We start from the raw sequence: 16,544 nt of genomic DNA on the forward strand, positions 1-16,544 counted from the left end.
TAGCGATACAGACCCTGATATTAGTAATCTCGTTATGACTGATGTTAATAGTCTTAGTATAGCTTATTATGGTTAACACTTCAAATGGCTTATCCTCTAACATAATCAGCTTTGTTCTATGACTCAGAAGCACAGCTACAGATGGAAGTAGTTAAATCTTCAGATTGTGGGAGCACTCACTATGCTCAACTGAAAACAAAATTGAAATGCTGAATATATAGATGTATGTTAGTATAATTCATGTGTTAAAAGTTCATAGACTTATACAACATAATTTTAGATACAGCTTAGAAAACCTCTAGTTTCCTAATCTCCTCTTAAAGTCCATAATCATGATCACTATCATCCTGAGTTGTGTTTTAGGAAAATCCAGTGTGAAAGAATTGCCATACAGGTAGAAGGGCTAAGAAGCCCCAAACAGAGGCAGACACATCTAGAGTTGCAGAGTGTGGTTTACTGGGGGATTATCTTAGTTTCTTTTCCTGATGCTGTGATAAAATATTCTGAAAAAGCAACTTAAGGGAGAAGGAATTTATTTCAACTCCTAGTTCCAGGTTACAGCCCATCATGGCCAGGAAGTCAAAGCTTAAAGCACCTGTTCACATTGCATCCTGCTCAAGAGGGCAGTGAATGCACGCATGCTAGTTGCTTTCACTGCTCTTACATAGTCCAGATGCCTTTCCCAGGGAATAGTGGCACTCTGGTGAGGGAGGGAGGGTTCTTCCCACTTCAAAGTCATAAGGTAATCCTTAACAAAGATGCCCAGAAGCCCATCCACCAAATGCTTCTAATTTTTGTCAAGTTGATAGCACTAACCATCACAGGGAATTACCATCTGAAGCGTAGTCAAAGGTAGTATATCCCCATGACTGAGGTCAGAGGAAGGAAGCTTTAAAAGGGTGGCTTCCTTCTAAACCATAGTGCGCCTGGTTTATCTCAAGGTAACATCAATGACGTCAAGCATATTGGCCCCTTCTGCTGACACTGCCAGGATCTGGTCTCAAAGCTCTATATACCACTCTAATGCTTTTGTTTACCTGCACTATGCTGGGAAACTATGCAAGGGGCAAGAAAGTCCCAGGGCTTTTGGGGGGCAACCATGGTGATTACTTCTGAGGACCTGACCTGAAGTTAAGTCAGACTGAAACTCAACAATTACATATCTAAAACTTCATTTTTAAATAAATATAAAAAGCAAATATGTTAAAATGCTTCAGGCAATGTGTCATATTTGAGAAAACAATGTTCAAGGTATTTTAAAAAATATATGATGGTAATTTGAAAGAGAACTTTTATCCTTTTTAATCATGAAAATGATTTCAGGTAATGGAGGCTTTCATAGTAATCAAGAACTAGGAACTGGGTATGCTGACTCATGTCTATAATCTCAACACTAGGGAGGCTGAGGCAGGAGAAGTATTGGGATTTTGAGGATAGCCTTGGCTACGTAGTGAATTTCAAGCCAGTGTGGGCAATACGTTATAAGACTTTGTCTCAAAGACAAAAAAAAACAAAACACAAAAGCCTAAACAAGGTAATATCAAGCCTGATGATTTAGTGTGGTATTTCTGTACATTCATAAAGTCTAAGCTTAGAGAAATAGTTTTGTTTTTAGATAGCTCAGTTTTATATGTAGTGTTCTGTATTAAGTTCTTTTCTATTACTAATCCAAAATACCTGAGGTCTGGGTACTTCTAAAGAAAATTAGTTTTTTTAGGCCACAATTTTGACAACACAGGCTATGCCCTGGCTAAGCACCCCCTTTGCTTTAGCCCCTCAATGGTGGGAACACCTGCAGGAATGATAGATTACATTGTTAGACCAGAAGTCAAAGAGCCAATGGGGGTTAATTGAGGTCCTAGGAGAACTGTATTGATCACTTCCGAGGGCATATCACCAAAGAGATCAGGACCTACTACCTCAGTATTGCCACGATGAGGACCAATCCTCAACACATGAGCTCTTGAGGGATGCACTCAAATCATATCCAAACTATGACAATGTCTTTCTAGCACAGGCTTCTACTTAAAAAAAAAAAAAACAACAACAACAAAAAAAACTCCTTTGGATAGTTTATAATGCTCCTCTTCCTCATTTTCTTCTCCTTAGAAGTGGTCTAAGTCCTGGGGAACTGAAGTTCTTTTGTCATTGGAGGTGAGGCTCTGGTTCAAGTGCCATTCTCTGACCTCACTGACCTCTGCAAAATGTAATCCACTCTGTCTGGTCTTAAACATTATCTTCTGCCTGTGCTGAATCTTCACTTGCTTCGTCTATTCATGGGCAATATAAATGGCTTCTACATGCTTTTTATCAGACCATGTATCTTCCAGTTAACTGACTAATTGTGCTGTTTTCCAAAGCACTACATAGATACCCAATCACAAAGCCTCTTCTGGTACTATTTAATTCTGTCTCTGCATGTGCTGGCCAAATTTCCTCTTTGTTATTCCACCCATGCATTTTTCCACTCAGATTCCTGGTATAAACCAACTCTGGCAGTTCCCTTTGCTTGGAATGACTCAGCAAATTTTCTATCTCTCAAAATACCAACTCTTCTTAAAGCTGTGATTTATAGATATCATTTCTGGAATGGGCTTTAAAATCCTAATATGAATCTCAAAACTGTCAAGTGAATTCTTAGTTCTCAGCAGTATCTGCCTGCCCCTAGCCTGCTAAATACTACTACCTAAATGAGCAGGAACACATAATGAATGCAAAGAAGTGGGGGGAAATAACTTTCAGTTACTATCTCAAAATATTAACTCACAATGACAGAATGTGTGAATTGAAGAAGAGCCATAAGCCTCATTAGAGAAATCAATAAATCCCTTAAAGTGGCCAACTAGCCCTAAATTGACAGCTTGGCTTTGCTCAAGCATTATCAATTGCTTGCTCCCTGGATTGCAATTGCTTGCTCCCTGGATTGCGGGAGACTATTTATGGAGCCAACCTGTCTCGTCTAGCACCCTAAGATAGCTCACCTACCTGAGGAACTAATCTGGGGAGAGAGACCCTCAAGGACACCAGACCCTGGCATAGAGTTAACTCTTGAAGCTGTGTGCAGCAGAATTCCTATAGAAGTGGAAACTATCCTCCCTTCTATGCAGATGCCTTCTTCTGAAGAAAGGTTTGGGCCCTTTGCTGTGTTCTCTGAATAAAGAGGACAGATTACCTGCCTGTTGTAGGTCTGGCTCTGACTCTTATTTCTAAACTTTAAACTCCTTCCTTTTTTGCTCTCCTAAATCTAACACACAACATATGCAGTCTATGGGAAATAAGAGTTGACCAATATGAGTAGACTGATATCTACTTGGAAAGCCCTATTTTAGTAGCCTTGGAAAGCACCAGACTGCATGTATTAAAGCCAATCATGTTGTACATCAAGAATGCTTTCATGGCCAATATAAATGACTTGTACATGTTCTCTTTTAGACCATGTCTCTTCCAGCCAATTGACTACTCATATTATTTTACAAAATACTACTGTATTTCTGTTGGTGTGATAAAACATTGTGACCAAGGGAATTTGTAAAAGGAAGAGTTCATTTGAGCTTATGGTTCGAGGGAAATTAGAGTCCATCATGGCAGTGAGGCATGGTGGCAGAGGTGGCTAGAATAGAAAGCTTAGTGCTCACATCTTCAAGCAGACACAGGAAGCAGAGAGTAAACTGGAGATCCAACATGGCTTAAGAATTCTTCAAGCCTGCCCCCAGTGACATGCTTCCTCCAGCAATGCCACACATTCTAAGACCTCCAAATAGCACCCCCAACTGGGGAGAAAATGTCTAAATACTTGCAGCCTATACGAGACATTCTCATTCAAACCACCACAACTACATATATGAAATAACTCTAAGCAATAATAATATACTGAGTGAATATGCTATGCCTAATTTGGCAAATGGCATACATTATTTCATTTAATTTTCAAAAAACAGTTTAAGGTATATATTACTATACCTTAAACTTATACTATTATAAACTTTTACTATCATACCTCTGACTTACAGGCAGAAGAATTTGGGCTTAGACAATTTGTGTAACTTGCCTAATACATAACTGCACAGCTCAAAGGCAGAGTTGAAGTTCAAAGTCATATTTTATTTGTGTGGCACCACAAGAAAATGATTCTAAGAGTGAACTTCAATGTAACTATAAATTAGTAACAATTTATGTTTATATTTAATGAATCATTTTGATAGACTATTGTTGCAGGTTTCCTTGAGGGTCCAGCCCACGAGGGACTGGGATCAAGGGTTCTGGCCGAGGTGGGGGTGAGAGGCACAGAGTCAACACACAGACCCCGGGAGTCGGGTGAGAGCAGGCACGTGGTGCTGAAGACTCATTTATTGCTGGGAAGTGGAAGCCTTATATATCTCTCCCCCTGCCCCCAGTGTCCCGTAAGTTCGTGTGTCACTTCCTGATAGCCAACCTACAATCTGCCTGGATGAGGGGATGTATTTTGCAGAAGCACGGGCTGTGCTCTCAAAGCAGAAGCTGTATTCTCTAGAGCAGCCTGTGCTTAAGCCTGGCACTTCCTCTCCTACAGACTATAGGCTATAAAATAAATTTGACCAAAAAAATGAAATCTTACAGTTAAAAGTGAAAAGCACTCAAAAACCTAGGTAATACTACACTAGTTAGGGTCAGTGTCTGAAAAACGTTTTGGTTAAGGAAAATAGAGTTCAGTTTATAAAAATTTCTTTGAAACCTTTTAAAGTTCGGGCAGGAGATTGCCACTGAAACTCTACATTCTTTACCACCTTACACAGAGCATGGAATTCACTGTTCATCCATAAAAGTTGCTAGAGGGCTACATTCACACTATTGTAATTCGGAATGATTCCAAGTGGTGAGAGAATTGATTTCCTAGTTGTTCGTGTTTCACTTGTTCATTCAGTATTACAAATATTTCAGTTTTCATTAACTAAGCTAATGATTGCTAAAGATAATAATCAGAAACTAAAGAATTATATGCCTTTCACAAATAACTTATGACATTTGAATTTATAATGGATTTCTATTTTTTTCCTTTGCAAATAAATTTGGCAACGTAAAGAATAAGTTTTTGTATGTTGTATTAACTACAATATACCACTCCACTTTCTCTTTAATGTTACTGAGCTATGACCAACACCAAGAAAAATAAATTGAAACAGATACTAATAGAGGAATAGATGTATTCAACCCATAGCTAAGAATGGGTTGCTACAAATTGCTTTTTATTTTCTGTAATATTCCATTTAAGTAATGGCTGTGAGCTCTAGATCCTTAGAAAAGTAAAAATAGCAGATGAATTGGTAATGACAGGGTTGCTGCTTACACGATCCACTGAATACAGACATGAAGTGATAAGACTTCAACCTCTTAATTAATTAGATGATGTATTCCAAAATTGTATTCCCAGAGTTTGTGTGATAAATACTTTTAAAAAGCATCTTACCCAGGAAGCTCTCTGGCATAACACTTATGTCAAAATTGAAATAAAGCACTTAAATTACAGAAGTTTGCCAGCATTGCTCCATCATTTTGCACAAGGTAATTTAGAGGCAGTGATAATACACAGTCAATCTAAGGTAAATTTTTTTCTAAAGTAAATAAAACATACCATCCACTTCTTCTACTATTATTTCTTTTTATTTATATATTTCTTATTTATTTTGTTATTTTATGAGTGTTTTGCCTGCACCAATGTTGTGCAATGCCCAGGGAGGGCAGAGGGCATCAGATCCCCTGGAACTGGAGTTATGGACAGTTATGTTAGCTGCCATGTGGGTGCTGGGAACTGAACTCGGTTCCTCTGTAAGGGAAACCAGTGTTCTTAACCACTGAACATTCTCTCTAGACCTTGCTATTATTTCTCTTAACACCACCATTATTTTTTTTTTCAGAAAAAATACACATACACAAACTCTGAAGAGAAGCTTCCTCAAGGTGCCTTCAAAAACGGTTGCTCCTTGATCCACAGTCCTTTGTATATGTGATGTAGAAAAACTAACAAGCCTACAATGTTATCCATGACCTAGTTAGTATTAAGCAACTTGTGCACAGGTGTAGCCAGATGTCAGCATACCTACTTGGCTGAAAATACTATGTTTTTTCTTCATCCACATTTTTCATAGTCCACATTTTCATAGTATACCCATTCTCAAGTCTTTCTTCCTTAAAGCTAGTCCCCTCTAAGGGCGCTTTCATCCTTTATGTGTATTACTGGTTTGGACTTGCTGGACAATTAGATGATACTGATATTGCTTTAATGGGATATTACATTTTAATGTGTGGGTCATACTTTCCATCTCAGAAAAAGCCATCATTTTTCTAACCTTTCATTAGATTTTCTCTGCCTAGCTATTCAGGCTCTATGCATTTCCTAAATAATTAGTTTAATTCCTTCCTGTTTCTTTCTCTATTTGCATCAAAAATGCTATTTCCAAGAGCAAGGTGAAATAAACCCTTTCCTCCCTTCCCCCCCAAATGTCTTTTCTTCGTTCAGAACTTTCCTATATCTGTCCCTGAACACTATAAGTTGCATTTTCTTCAGGCTCCAATTCTCATTTTTTGTACTCTGAAGCTTAACCCATGGGCCTAAAGGTAGATCCAAATATGGAAAACAATTTCTTCCTTTATAGCTGGCTTAGGTAAGAGAATGTATCTTCACTTTGAAATGCTTAACAAAGAAAATCTTTCTCTGAAACACTGTAACAAACACAGCCAATGCTTTTCAGATCCTGGCAGATCTGTTTTAATCCTTTCTGAATAGCTCTTTCCCAATCAAGGTATGCTTTTTGCCTCTGGTTGCTCTTACCTAAAACTTTCCTGGGGAGGATTTTTAGCCTCTGAAGACTTTCTTGCAGCTTTGCTTTGCTTATTTCTCCTACTAGCCTTGCTTCCCTTATTGATTTCTCCTGGGAAGACTTAAAGAACAAGTCACTTAAGAATCTTCATCTCAGATTTACTGTGGAGAATCTCAAACTAAGGCACCTTACAAAAATAGCACCATGCCGAAATGTCCATTTTTCAAAGCAATGGCTGTTGTTCTGCTCCTTTTTTTCCCTCACCCTAGATCAATTCCACTCACAGCAGAGAAAACAGGGATAAAGAAGCAAGGAAAGCACTTAGAACCTTGGAAATCTAATTGCTGTCCCTCTCATGTAGTATGACTTTATTATGCTTTATTTGCTTTAAGTAAAAAAACAAGCTGATAGGCACAAACTTTATTACATATATTGAGTACATCAATAAAGTACACTATTAGCTTTCAAAATAATAAATCACTATTTTGTATTATTAATCTTCTAGACATTGATGTCCTTAGGAAGTACCATGTTGTTACAAACAAGAAATTTAATAGATAAATCTTAACTCTGAAACTGTAAGGTAAAAGCTTAAGATATTTTTTTCCACTATGTCAAGAGCACATGGCTTTGGACAGATTTATTAGAAAAGTCATACAAGCAGACAAAAAGGCAGTATCTGGGAAAATCTTTTGGCTGCTTTCATCCCAGCTACATGACAAAGATGGGGACAGGGACAGAAGTAAATCATGAGCACGCTGATAGAGGCTGTGCCTCATATCTAGCATCTGGTTCTCTCATACCATTTCCTCTATTGTCTACCTTTTAAAATGAGCAGTTGTCATTCCTAATAGTTCATTATTCTATCTATAGCCCAAGAACACCAGAGTAACAGACTGATCCCCAGTAAGCACAGGGAAACGTGGGTCTGTAAGACAGAACTTAGGAAAAGACCAAAGCCACAGCATCTGCCCTCACAGTTTCCTGATGGTTTTAGTATATCAAAACTTAATTTATCAACAAGTTATCAAAAGTAGTTTTTAGCTTTAGAAATTATTTTATCATTATTATATCAAGGTCAATATAACTCCCCCATCTCAAAACACTTGTAAATATTACTGGAATTATGTATAGTATTCCGTAACACTTGCTAGTCCTCAAAACTTGTAGTTTATATAAAAATATTTTAAACTACTAAAAATGTCACGTGGAAGTGAAAGACAGAAACAGGAGTACATCTTGAATATCAACTTTTATTCTGTCACCTAAAATTGAAGTTTGACTAACATGAACTGGGCCCAAAACACAGAACTGATGGTGAAGAACTCTAAATCTTTTCACATTGCACCTTCATGTTACACCTACTCTGTATTAGATAGCTACAAAAATAAATATGGCATATGATACACTAGTGGGGAACACACACAACACACACACACACACACAATGTGACTGAATAGCTTAATGTAAAACATCCTGTAACAGAAAGATTAATCAAGCCTTTATTTTATTTTGGAACACAAAATAAGGAGGAATCAATTCCAACAATATAGAGAGTTAAAAGCAGAGGTGATGTTTGAAGCTTGCTTTAAAGCAAGTATTAGTTCTCATAGATGTTTCCACTATTAAGTCTGAAGGTTCCTATTTTATTCCCCTTTGCAAATAAACTAGCTGCTGACCTCAGGCACATAACAGGTGCTTTCATGTATGCTGAATGAATTCATGAGAACCAGTCAATCATTCAACTCATCTTGTTACCAAAATTTCCCAATATTCCTGTGGTCTCTACTCACTCAAATCTTATTGTCAATACTATTGCTTGAATAATTTTTAATAAAAATTGAACTTGCAATGTTTCTTATATGGAGAAAAGAAAAAACAACTTTCCAAGGGCACAAAAGCCATTTCATAAGTAAACAGTAAACACTTAGAAAATCTGTCAGCAGCCTACCTGTTCATCTTCATTTTATCCCATTCTACCTAACAAATAAACCCTGTACTTCAGCCAAAACAAAGTTCTAAATCTTGTGTAAACACAGATTTCTACATATCAGTGCCTGAAATTTCTCTCTGCTAATTCTAGGAGTCAGCTCCAACTCAGCCTTCAGGATCGTTTGATTATTAGATCTACTATAATGCTGAATTACCATTTAATATCCTTCCATTTTTCTGCAGTGACACTGTTTAAAATTACTAAGAAATCTATATGATGAATTGTGGGAAAAAGTAACTGGCTAACACCTTAGCCAACTTCTGTAACACTTCTTGTTTAAACTAGGTTAAAATAATTTTAAGCTTAAAATATTGAACTTCTTTAACAACATTCTGGAATTTGACATGTAATACTAAATAAAAGACTATTATATATAATTCAGGAAAAGAGGATGACTCTGTGAATGTATAGCTCAGTGATACCTCATTCACCTAGTATAAATGAGGCCCTGGGACCTCTCTCTCTCTCTCTCTCTCTCTCTCTCTCTCTCTCTCTCTCATATGTGTGTGTGAGTGAATATGTATGCAGTGTGTGTGGTGTATGTGGTGTGTGTGACATGTATGTGCTGTATATGTGTGTGGTGTAAGTACAAAATTCCAAAAGATCATGAAGACTAGTCTCTTTTTGATCATTTCCAAAATCTACTTTTATAATTTTAACTCTAAATATATGAACATTTATAAAATGTTTCCTAAACATGCCTTTTTTGGAAAATGGAACAATACCTTTAGCTAGCTCTAATGAACATGGATGTGTCTAACAAGCCACAGGATAAAGGCTGTGTTTCTTCATTATAAGCACTTTGAACCATGTTTTCAAAGAGTTATGCAGTGAAAAATTATGTATACTATTCTGTCCGTTCAAAGAGAAAAGTGTAATAAGCTCCCTGAAAATACTACAAAATAAATGGAGTTTTATGGGAAGAAAAAGGAAGTCTTATTTAAAATGGGAATTATAAGATTTCTCTTAATATTATAAATTAATCATAAATGTAGTGAATATTTAAGATGATTCCATACAGTTACCCTTTGTTTTATTGTTTCTGTATGGTTAGGGATAATTATGGGATTGAATTGTAATTCTAGTATAGTTTTCCAAATGACATAATTTTTATATTTTCTCTTTATATCTGTAGCAAAATCATCTTCAGAAGTTAGCCTTCTGTGTCTATTATATTGTTTTTTTTTTTTACTACTGAAAATAAATATTTCTATTGTCTTTACATTTTCATTGCTTTTCAATATTTTTATTTTTTCCCTAAAGTATTCCATTAGCAGATGGTCCAAGGGTGTGGAGTACTTTTCTGAGTTTCGGCATTAGTAGTATCCTTGACCATGCTCATTGAGCCTTAGAGACTGTTAATTTTCTTGTACAGAGGGATTTTGGGGTTTTCATTAGAATGCTTCCCAGATGTTTTAATTTTCAGACGCACTCTTGTATAACTATAGCTGCTTTAACCAAAGGTATTTGAGAAACGCTATACACAGCAAAATGGAAAAACAATGAATAATGAGTGAGTAAGCCAGACTATCAGGTAACATGGCTCCGACATACAAAAATAGCTGTGTCGTGTGATATTTACTATGCAATTACTTATACAGGAAGCTGAATCTGAACTTGGACTATAACACTGTTTAAAATGGTGGGTGCAAATAAATGAAATCAAAATGCTATTACATATGAAAAAGAATTTATAAATATGCACATTGACAAAATATGAACTCATTCAATAAGAGGAAAAACAGATTTCAAAACATTATGAATATATTATGAATATGTTCTAATTATGTTTCTTTTAAAAAATATAGTTTATTACTTTTTGCTTTCTGTGTATGAGTGTATTGCCTGCATATGTATAAGTGCACCTGTGCATGCCACAGAAGTCAGAATAGGGGGTCAGATCCCTGGAACTGGAGTTACGGATGGTTGTTAGCCATGTGGGTACTGGGAATAGAACCCATGTCCTCTGCATGAGCAGCAAGTGCTCCTAACTGATGAGCCAGCTCTCCAGCCCTCCAGCTATGTTTCTTAAAATGTGTCTATAAATTGTACTTCAAAATGTTGGGAATATTTAGGCTGTTTCCTGGCCAAGCCCTGCTCTCTGTGGACTAATGTTCCTAACTCCTCTATCACAACATATGAATATTTCTACCATTCAAGTCACATCTCTTTGAACATATTTTGCTTTGATATTATCCTGAAAGATGCAGAATAAAAATGACACTTAAGGTGTGGTCTGATCAGCCATTTATAGAATAGAGCCATTTTATCTCATCTTTGAGACTCAGTTTTCCATTAATGCAGCCTAACTTTATCAGGGAACAGACCATGTTGTTCACTAGCAGATTGTTTTGGATTACATTTTGCTGGACCGCAGAACCATTATTTATTGTTGTTTAACAAATTTTTTCTTACCAGTCCATCTGGGACTTTATGTAATACCAAATAGGATATAAATGTATAAGGAATAAATTTTGGTTTAGGATGGTAACTACTGTAAGTCGAAAATAAATATTATTTTAAATAATAAAATATATTTCAAGAATATTCTTGATGACATATATGTTCTTTTCATAACCTCTTCAAAGATAGAGCATACCTTTCCAAGAAGTATAATTATGAAAGCTAACATTTGCTGAACATTTACTGTGGGCCACAGTAACATTATGAGGTAGATCATAAACATTCCCATTTAAGAGATAAGAAACTGTTTTATTTGCCATGATTCTTACTAAAGAATCAGCAGCCAGGCAGGCCTAGAGACACAGAACTGTGATCCCAACTATTTGGGAGGCTAAGGCAGGAAGATCTTAAGTTCAAGGACTGCCTGGTCTACAGAGTGAATGCAAAGCCAGCCTAGACAATTTAGTGAAGCTTTGTCTCAAAATTTAAAAAGTAAAGAGGGTTGAAGCTTAGCTGGTAGAGCCTATACCAGGCCTGAGCAAGGCCCTGGATTCAATCCCCAGTATAGCAAAACAGAAATTTTTCTTCCTCAACTCTTCAGTTAATCAGAAATATGGTTCGCATAAAAGGCAGAATCAATAGTTGATTCTTTCACTTTAATTTTTAGTTTTCAGATGAAGTCCATATCTGAGTAACATCCAAATGCAATGTGAAAGCCTTAGAAAACATAGCATAATAATGACTTTGTAGATTTTTTATAGTTGGTATTTTAGTTAATAACAGTGTATTATTATTAATGCTCAAATAGCCCTATCTTTGACCAGAAAGGGCTTCCTCAAGGTAGTTCTATGTTCTTTAAGCATAACCCCAAACTTTCGCTAGCTTACTTGCTTTAAAGAGTTGACAAGTTGTAGAAATCCGTATTCCTTGTCCCAGACCTACAGTCAGCCACTTTACCATCCAGTTTCTGTTCCTTCATTAGGAAATAGTATTTAGAGAACATTAGTTGATCACTAAAGAGTGTCTACTAAAACCAGTCATCACTATTGCCAGGACATTTCAGAGAGCAGAGGTAGGGGATAGCAATATTTTGAACCCAGAATATCAGTTTATAAGAAGGAAAATGATTTGGAAACAGAATCTCTCTAGATTTACTTTATAGTTTGAGACTGAATGGCTCATCAACCCAAACTGAAACTCTATGCATCCGTCTCTCCACACAGCTTCTGAAAACCAGCTTTCCACTGTGTCCCCATGTGTTGACTACTGTTGGAACCTCTTATAAACAAAATCACATGATGTTCTGCCTTCATACAGGCTTGTTTCACACAACATAATGTTTTCAGGATTTATGCGTTCATTGGAATTTCCTTCCTCTTTAAGGCTATCATGCTATTGTAGCTGTATACCATATTTTGCTTATCCATTCACCTATTAATGGACACTTCTATATTTTAACCATTGAGCATAATGCTGATATAAACTTGGATATACAAATTTCTGTTTGAGCACTTGCTTACAAAAAAAATTGGGTATACATTGCTGATTCTGAACGTGTCCCCCCAAATTCGTGTGTTGGAAACTCAATGCCCAATGTAACAGTATACAGGACTAATGGGAGACATTTGGATGAGAGCATTGCCCTCAAATATGGATTAATGCCCTCATAAAAAAGGACTTGCTTGAGTGAGTTTATTGTCTTCTTTTTTTCTGCATGTAAGAGCAGTTATGTTTCTCTTTTATATTGTTTTGGGCCACATAAGGACTCAACAAGGAGGCCTTCATCACCCCTAGCCTTTATCTTTGTCTTCCAGAACTGTGAGAAAAGAAATTCTTTTCTTAATAAATTATTCAGTCTCAAGTATTCTGTCATAGCAGCACAAAGCATATCAAGACACATACCTAGAAGCTTATTATACAGTAACTCTATTTTAGAATATGCTTGCTAGAATGTGTGGTAATTACGGTTTTTTAAAATATTTTATTGTTTTTATTTTATATGTATGTGTGTATTGCTTGCATGTAGGTGAGTACACCTGGGTCGTGCAATGCCCATGGAGGACAGAAGAGGCTGTCAGATCTCCTGGAACTGGAGCTACAGACAGTTGTTAGCTGCCATGTGGGTGCTGGAATTTGAACCCAGGTCTTCTGCAAGAACAGTCAGTGTTCTTAGCTGCTGAACCATCTCTTCAGCCTCCAGAAATTATGTTTTTTAAGGAACTAACATACTTTCTCCACAGTGGCTATACCACATATGCTCCCACCAGAAACCAATGGTTTTAATTTCTTCACATCGTCACCAACATTAATTTTTTCAATAGTAGTCATCTTTATGAGTGTGGCATGGTATCTAATTGTGTCTTGATTTACATCTCCTAAGTTGTGTTCCACAGCTTCACGTGTGATTGTTGGCCAGTTGCACTTGATGAACTCTTCAGCTGATCTATGTTTTAGTCATTGAGCTTGATGCTACTATGAACATGGTTGTGCAAATATGTGTTTGAGTGCTTGTCTTCAAAAAATAATCATTAAAAAATTTTATTTATTATTTTCATTTTATGTTATGTGTATGAGTGTATTGCCTACATGGATGTAAGTGCACCCATGTCACGCAATAGCTCTGGAGTTCAGAAGAGGGCGTCAGTTCCCCTGGAACTAGAATTATGGAAGGTTGTTAGCTACCATGTGGGAATCAAACCTGAGTCCTCTGCAAAGGCAGTCAGTACTCTTAACCACTAAGCCATCTCTCCAACCCCCCCAAAACAATATTTATATAAACTGTTTCTTTTATTCTTCTTTGAAGGAATGTCTATTCAAGTTATTTGCCTATTTAAAAAAGCCAGACTGTTTTGCTATTGTTATTGATCTCTTAGAGCTCTAAGAGTTCTTGCTATATTTCTAGATACCATTTCTTATCAGAAAAGTGATTTGGAAATATTTTCACATTCTGTTGTTGCTTTTTACTTTGTTGACTGTGCCTTTTGATATAGAGCATTTTAAATTTTTAATGAAGTTTATTTAGTTTTATTTCATTGTGTCTCTTTTTGGTGTTGTAGCTAGGAAATTCATCCCAAATTTTTTATTATGAAGCTAAGAGTTTGATTTCTTTCACTGATCCATTTGGAGGTTTTTGTTTTTTTTTTGTTTATTTTGTATATACTCTAAGACAGGTCCAACTTCACTCTGTTGCATAATCAGTTTTCCTAGCACCATTTGTTCAAAGGACTTTCTTCTTTCTTAAATGTTCTTGACATGCCTGTCAAAAATTACTTCACCATATATGTGAGCGCTGTATTCTATCCCAGTGCTCAATGTGGATATTTTGCTACTAGACTAATCTTTCATTTGTGACAAAAGTAGCAATTCTTTTTTGGATTGTCATCTACCTTCTAGTTTGTCTATAGCACTTACTTTATCCATGCAAAGTTTGTTTCATTTATGCAGTTAAATTGCTCAATATTTGTCCTTATAGTACCTTGCTTATAAGGAAATGTGCTGATATTTCCTTCTAGTATACACAGAATACCAAATCAATTTGTCTAGTAATTATCATACTCAATTTTACTATAAAGTGCTCAGAGAAACTGTCTCCTTTTGGTAAATCGAGGATAATGAACCCCATTGGAAAGAAAGGACTTTGTCGTGTTGGAATGTAACCTTTTGCTTGTAGTCATGATGACACTGATGACAATGACAGCTGCTGTTAACAACTCCATAGTCTGTACAAAGACCTGTGCATGGTCTCTGCAAGTAGTATGTACGGAAAAAAAAAAGTTTTTAAGAGCTTTAAATTTGGAATTACACACACTTGAGTTCTAATGGATGTTTTCCTGGATTTGCTTCCAAATTCTGTCATTTAATAATCCTGTGACTTGGGAAAGTTTAATATATTCATTAAGTTTCAGTTTTTAAATCTGTAAAGCACTAGGCCCATCAGGGCTACATAGCAAGACCCACCCTGTCTCCAAAATATGTCTATAATGAAGAAATAGAATAAGATTTATTTTATAGAGTTGTAATAATATCAAATAAGACAATTAATATAAAATTTTAGTTATTAGCTTATAGTTTCAATACATTTTGCCTGCTGTTAATCCATAATTTGTAAATAAAATTACTAAAGTGAGGAGAAAAGTCACATGACTCGTGTGTGTCAGGATTGGGATTCAAACCTGAGCTGTAATCTGTTGTTACTGCAAAATTCTTATTCTTCCATGTCATTAGTGCAAAACAATTTTTATCTAAATGGTGATTTTTAGAAATGCCTTGAGCAGAGCAAACTTGTGTGTTAAAGAAACTTTTATGTCTAGAAACAATGATATTTAAACAAGAAATTTAGTGTTCAAAACATAGTACATGGTTTCCTCCCTAGAATCAGAAGTCAGAGAAAGAAAGACTGAGAAGTGGCCACTGGGCTGGTAGGTAAGATCTGTGGCTGGTGATGGGGCAAAAGCCACAGTATGTAGTTAAGCAGTGAGTGTATTCCACAGCATCAGGGCTAGTGCAGCTGGATCAGGGGTAGCCAAGACTAAACAGGCCTCTAGACAGGGCAAGACCTAGGGAAGCCCTAGCAGAGGAGTGGGGGTAGAGAGGGGAACATTTACTCCCCATGACTTCTGTTTCCATAACGGGAAGAGAATGTCTAAGCCTCTCCCCAGGAGTGGAAATTATGAGAGGAATCCTGCCAGCTTATCTTTAATCTTTCTTTTTTTTCCTCAAAGGAAGAATGCTTTCTTTGTGTGTGAGTGTGTGTGTGTGTGTGTGTGTGTGTGTGTGTGTGTGTGTGTATTTTGAAGAACTCTTAGCCCCCAGTTCTCCCATAAGGCAGCCTGAAAACCAAGTGCATTCTGCTGTTGTAAGAGAAAATTCAATATAGCAATTATTTTGACCAAATATTTAATGATGTTCTCCAATCAGTTTTATCAGTGACAAAGTTAACATTCTGATGTCTATTTGTGCATTTAAAAAAATGAGATAGTAAATGAATGGCAAGAAGTACCACAGTAATTTATGGAGCTGCAAGAAGAATCAAGAGAAGGATTTTCTAGAGCTTGGGTGGGACATCTGACCACACGGGCATTTTTCAAATACTTATTCTTTTTTGTTAGTATAAGTATGCATGTAAACTATAAACATACCTGGGAAGTAGCTTATTTGGCTTGCTGTTTTATTTATCAAATTATTTTATTTAATGTGTGTGTGTGTGTGTGTGTGTGTGTGTGTGTGTGTATTTGCCACAGCATATGTGTGAAGGTCAGAGGACACCTTGGAGGAGTTGTTTCTCTCCTCTACCATGTGATTCCCAAGAATCAAACTCAGGTCATCAGGCTTGGCAGCAGGAGCCTTTACCCACT

General features: G+C 36.4%; 1 protein-coding gene across 1 annotated transcript in view; it reads left to right on the top strand.

Moving 5' to 3' along the window:
- Ccdc122 (coiled-coil domain containing 122) overlaps nucleotides 1-16,544 on the top strand; it is a 92,711-nt gene that overhangs the window by 69,312 nt on the left and 6,855 nt on the right. The window lies entirely within an intron of this gene.

This window comes from Nannospalax galili, unplaced genomic scaffold, assembly GCF_000622305.1.
Source record: "Nannospalax galili isolate Female #2095 unplaced genomic scaffold, S.galili_v1.0 scaffold386, whole genome shotgun sequence".
Lineage (NCBI taxonomy): Eukaryota > Metazoa > Chordata > Mammalia > Rodentia > Spalacidae > Nannospalax > Nannospalax galili.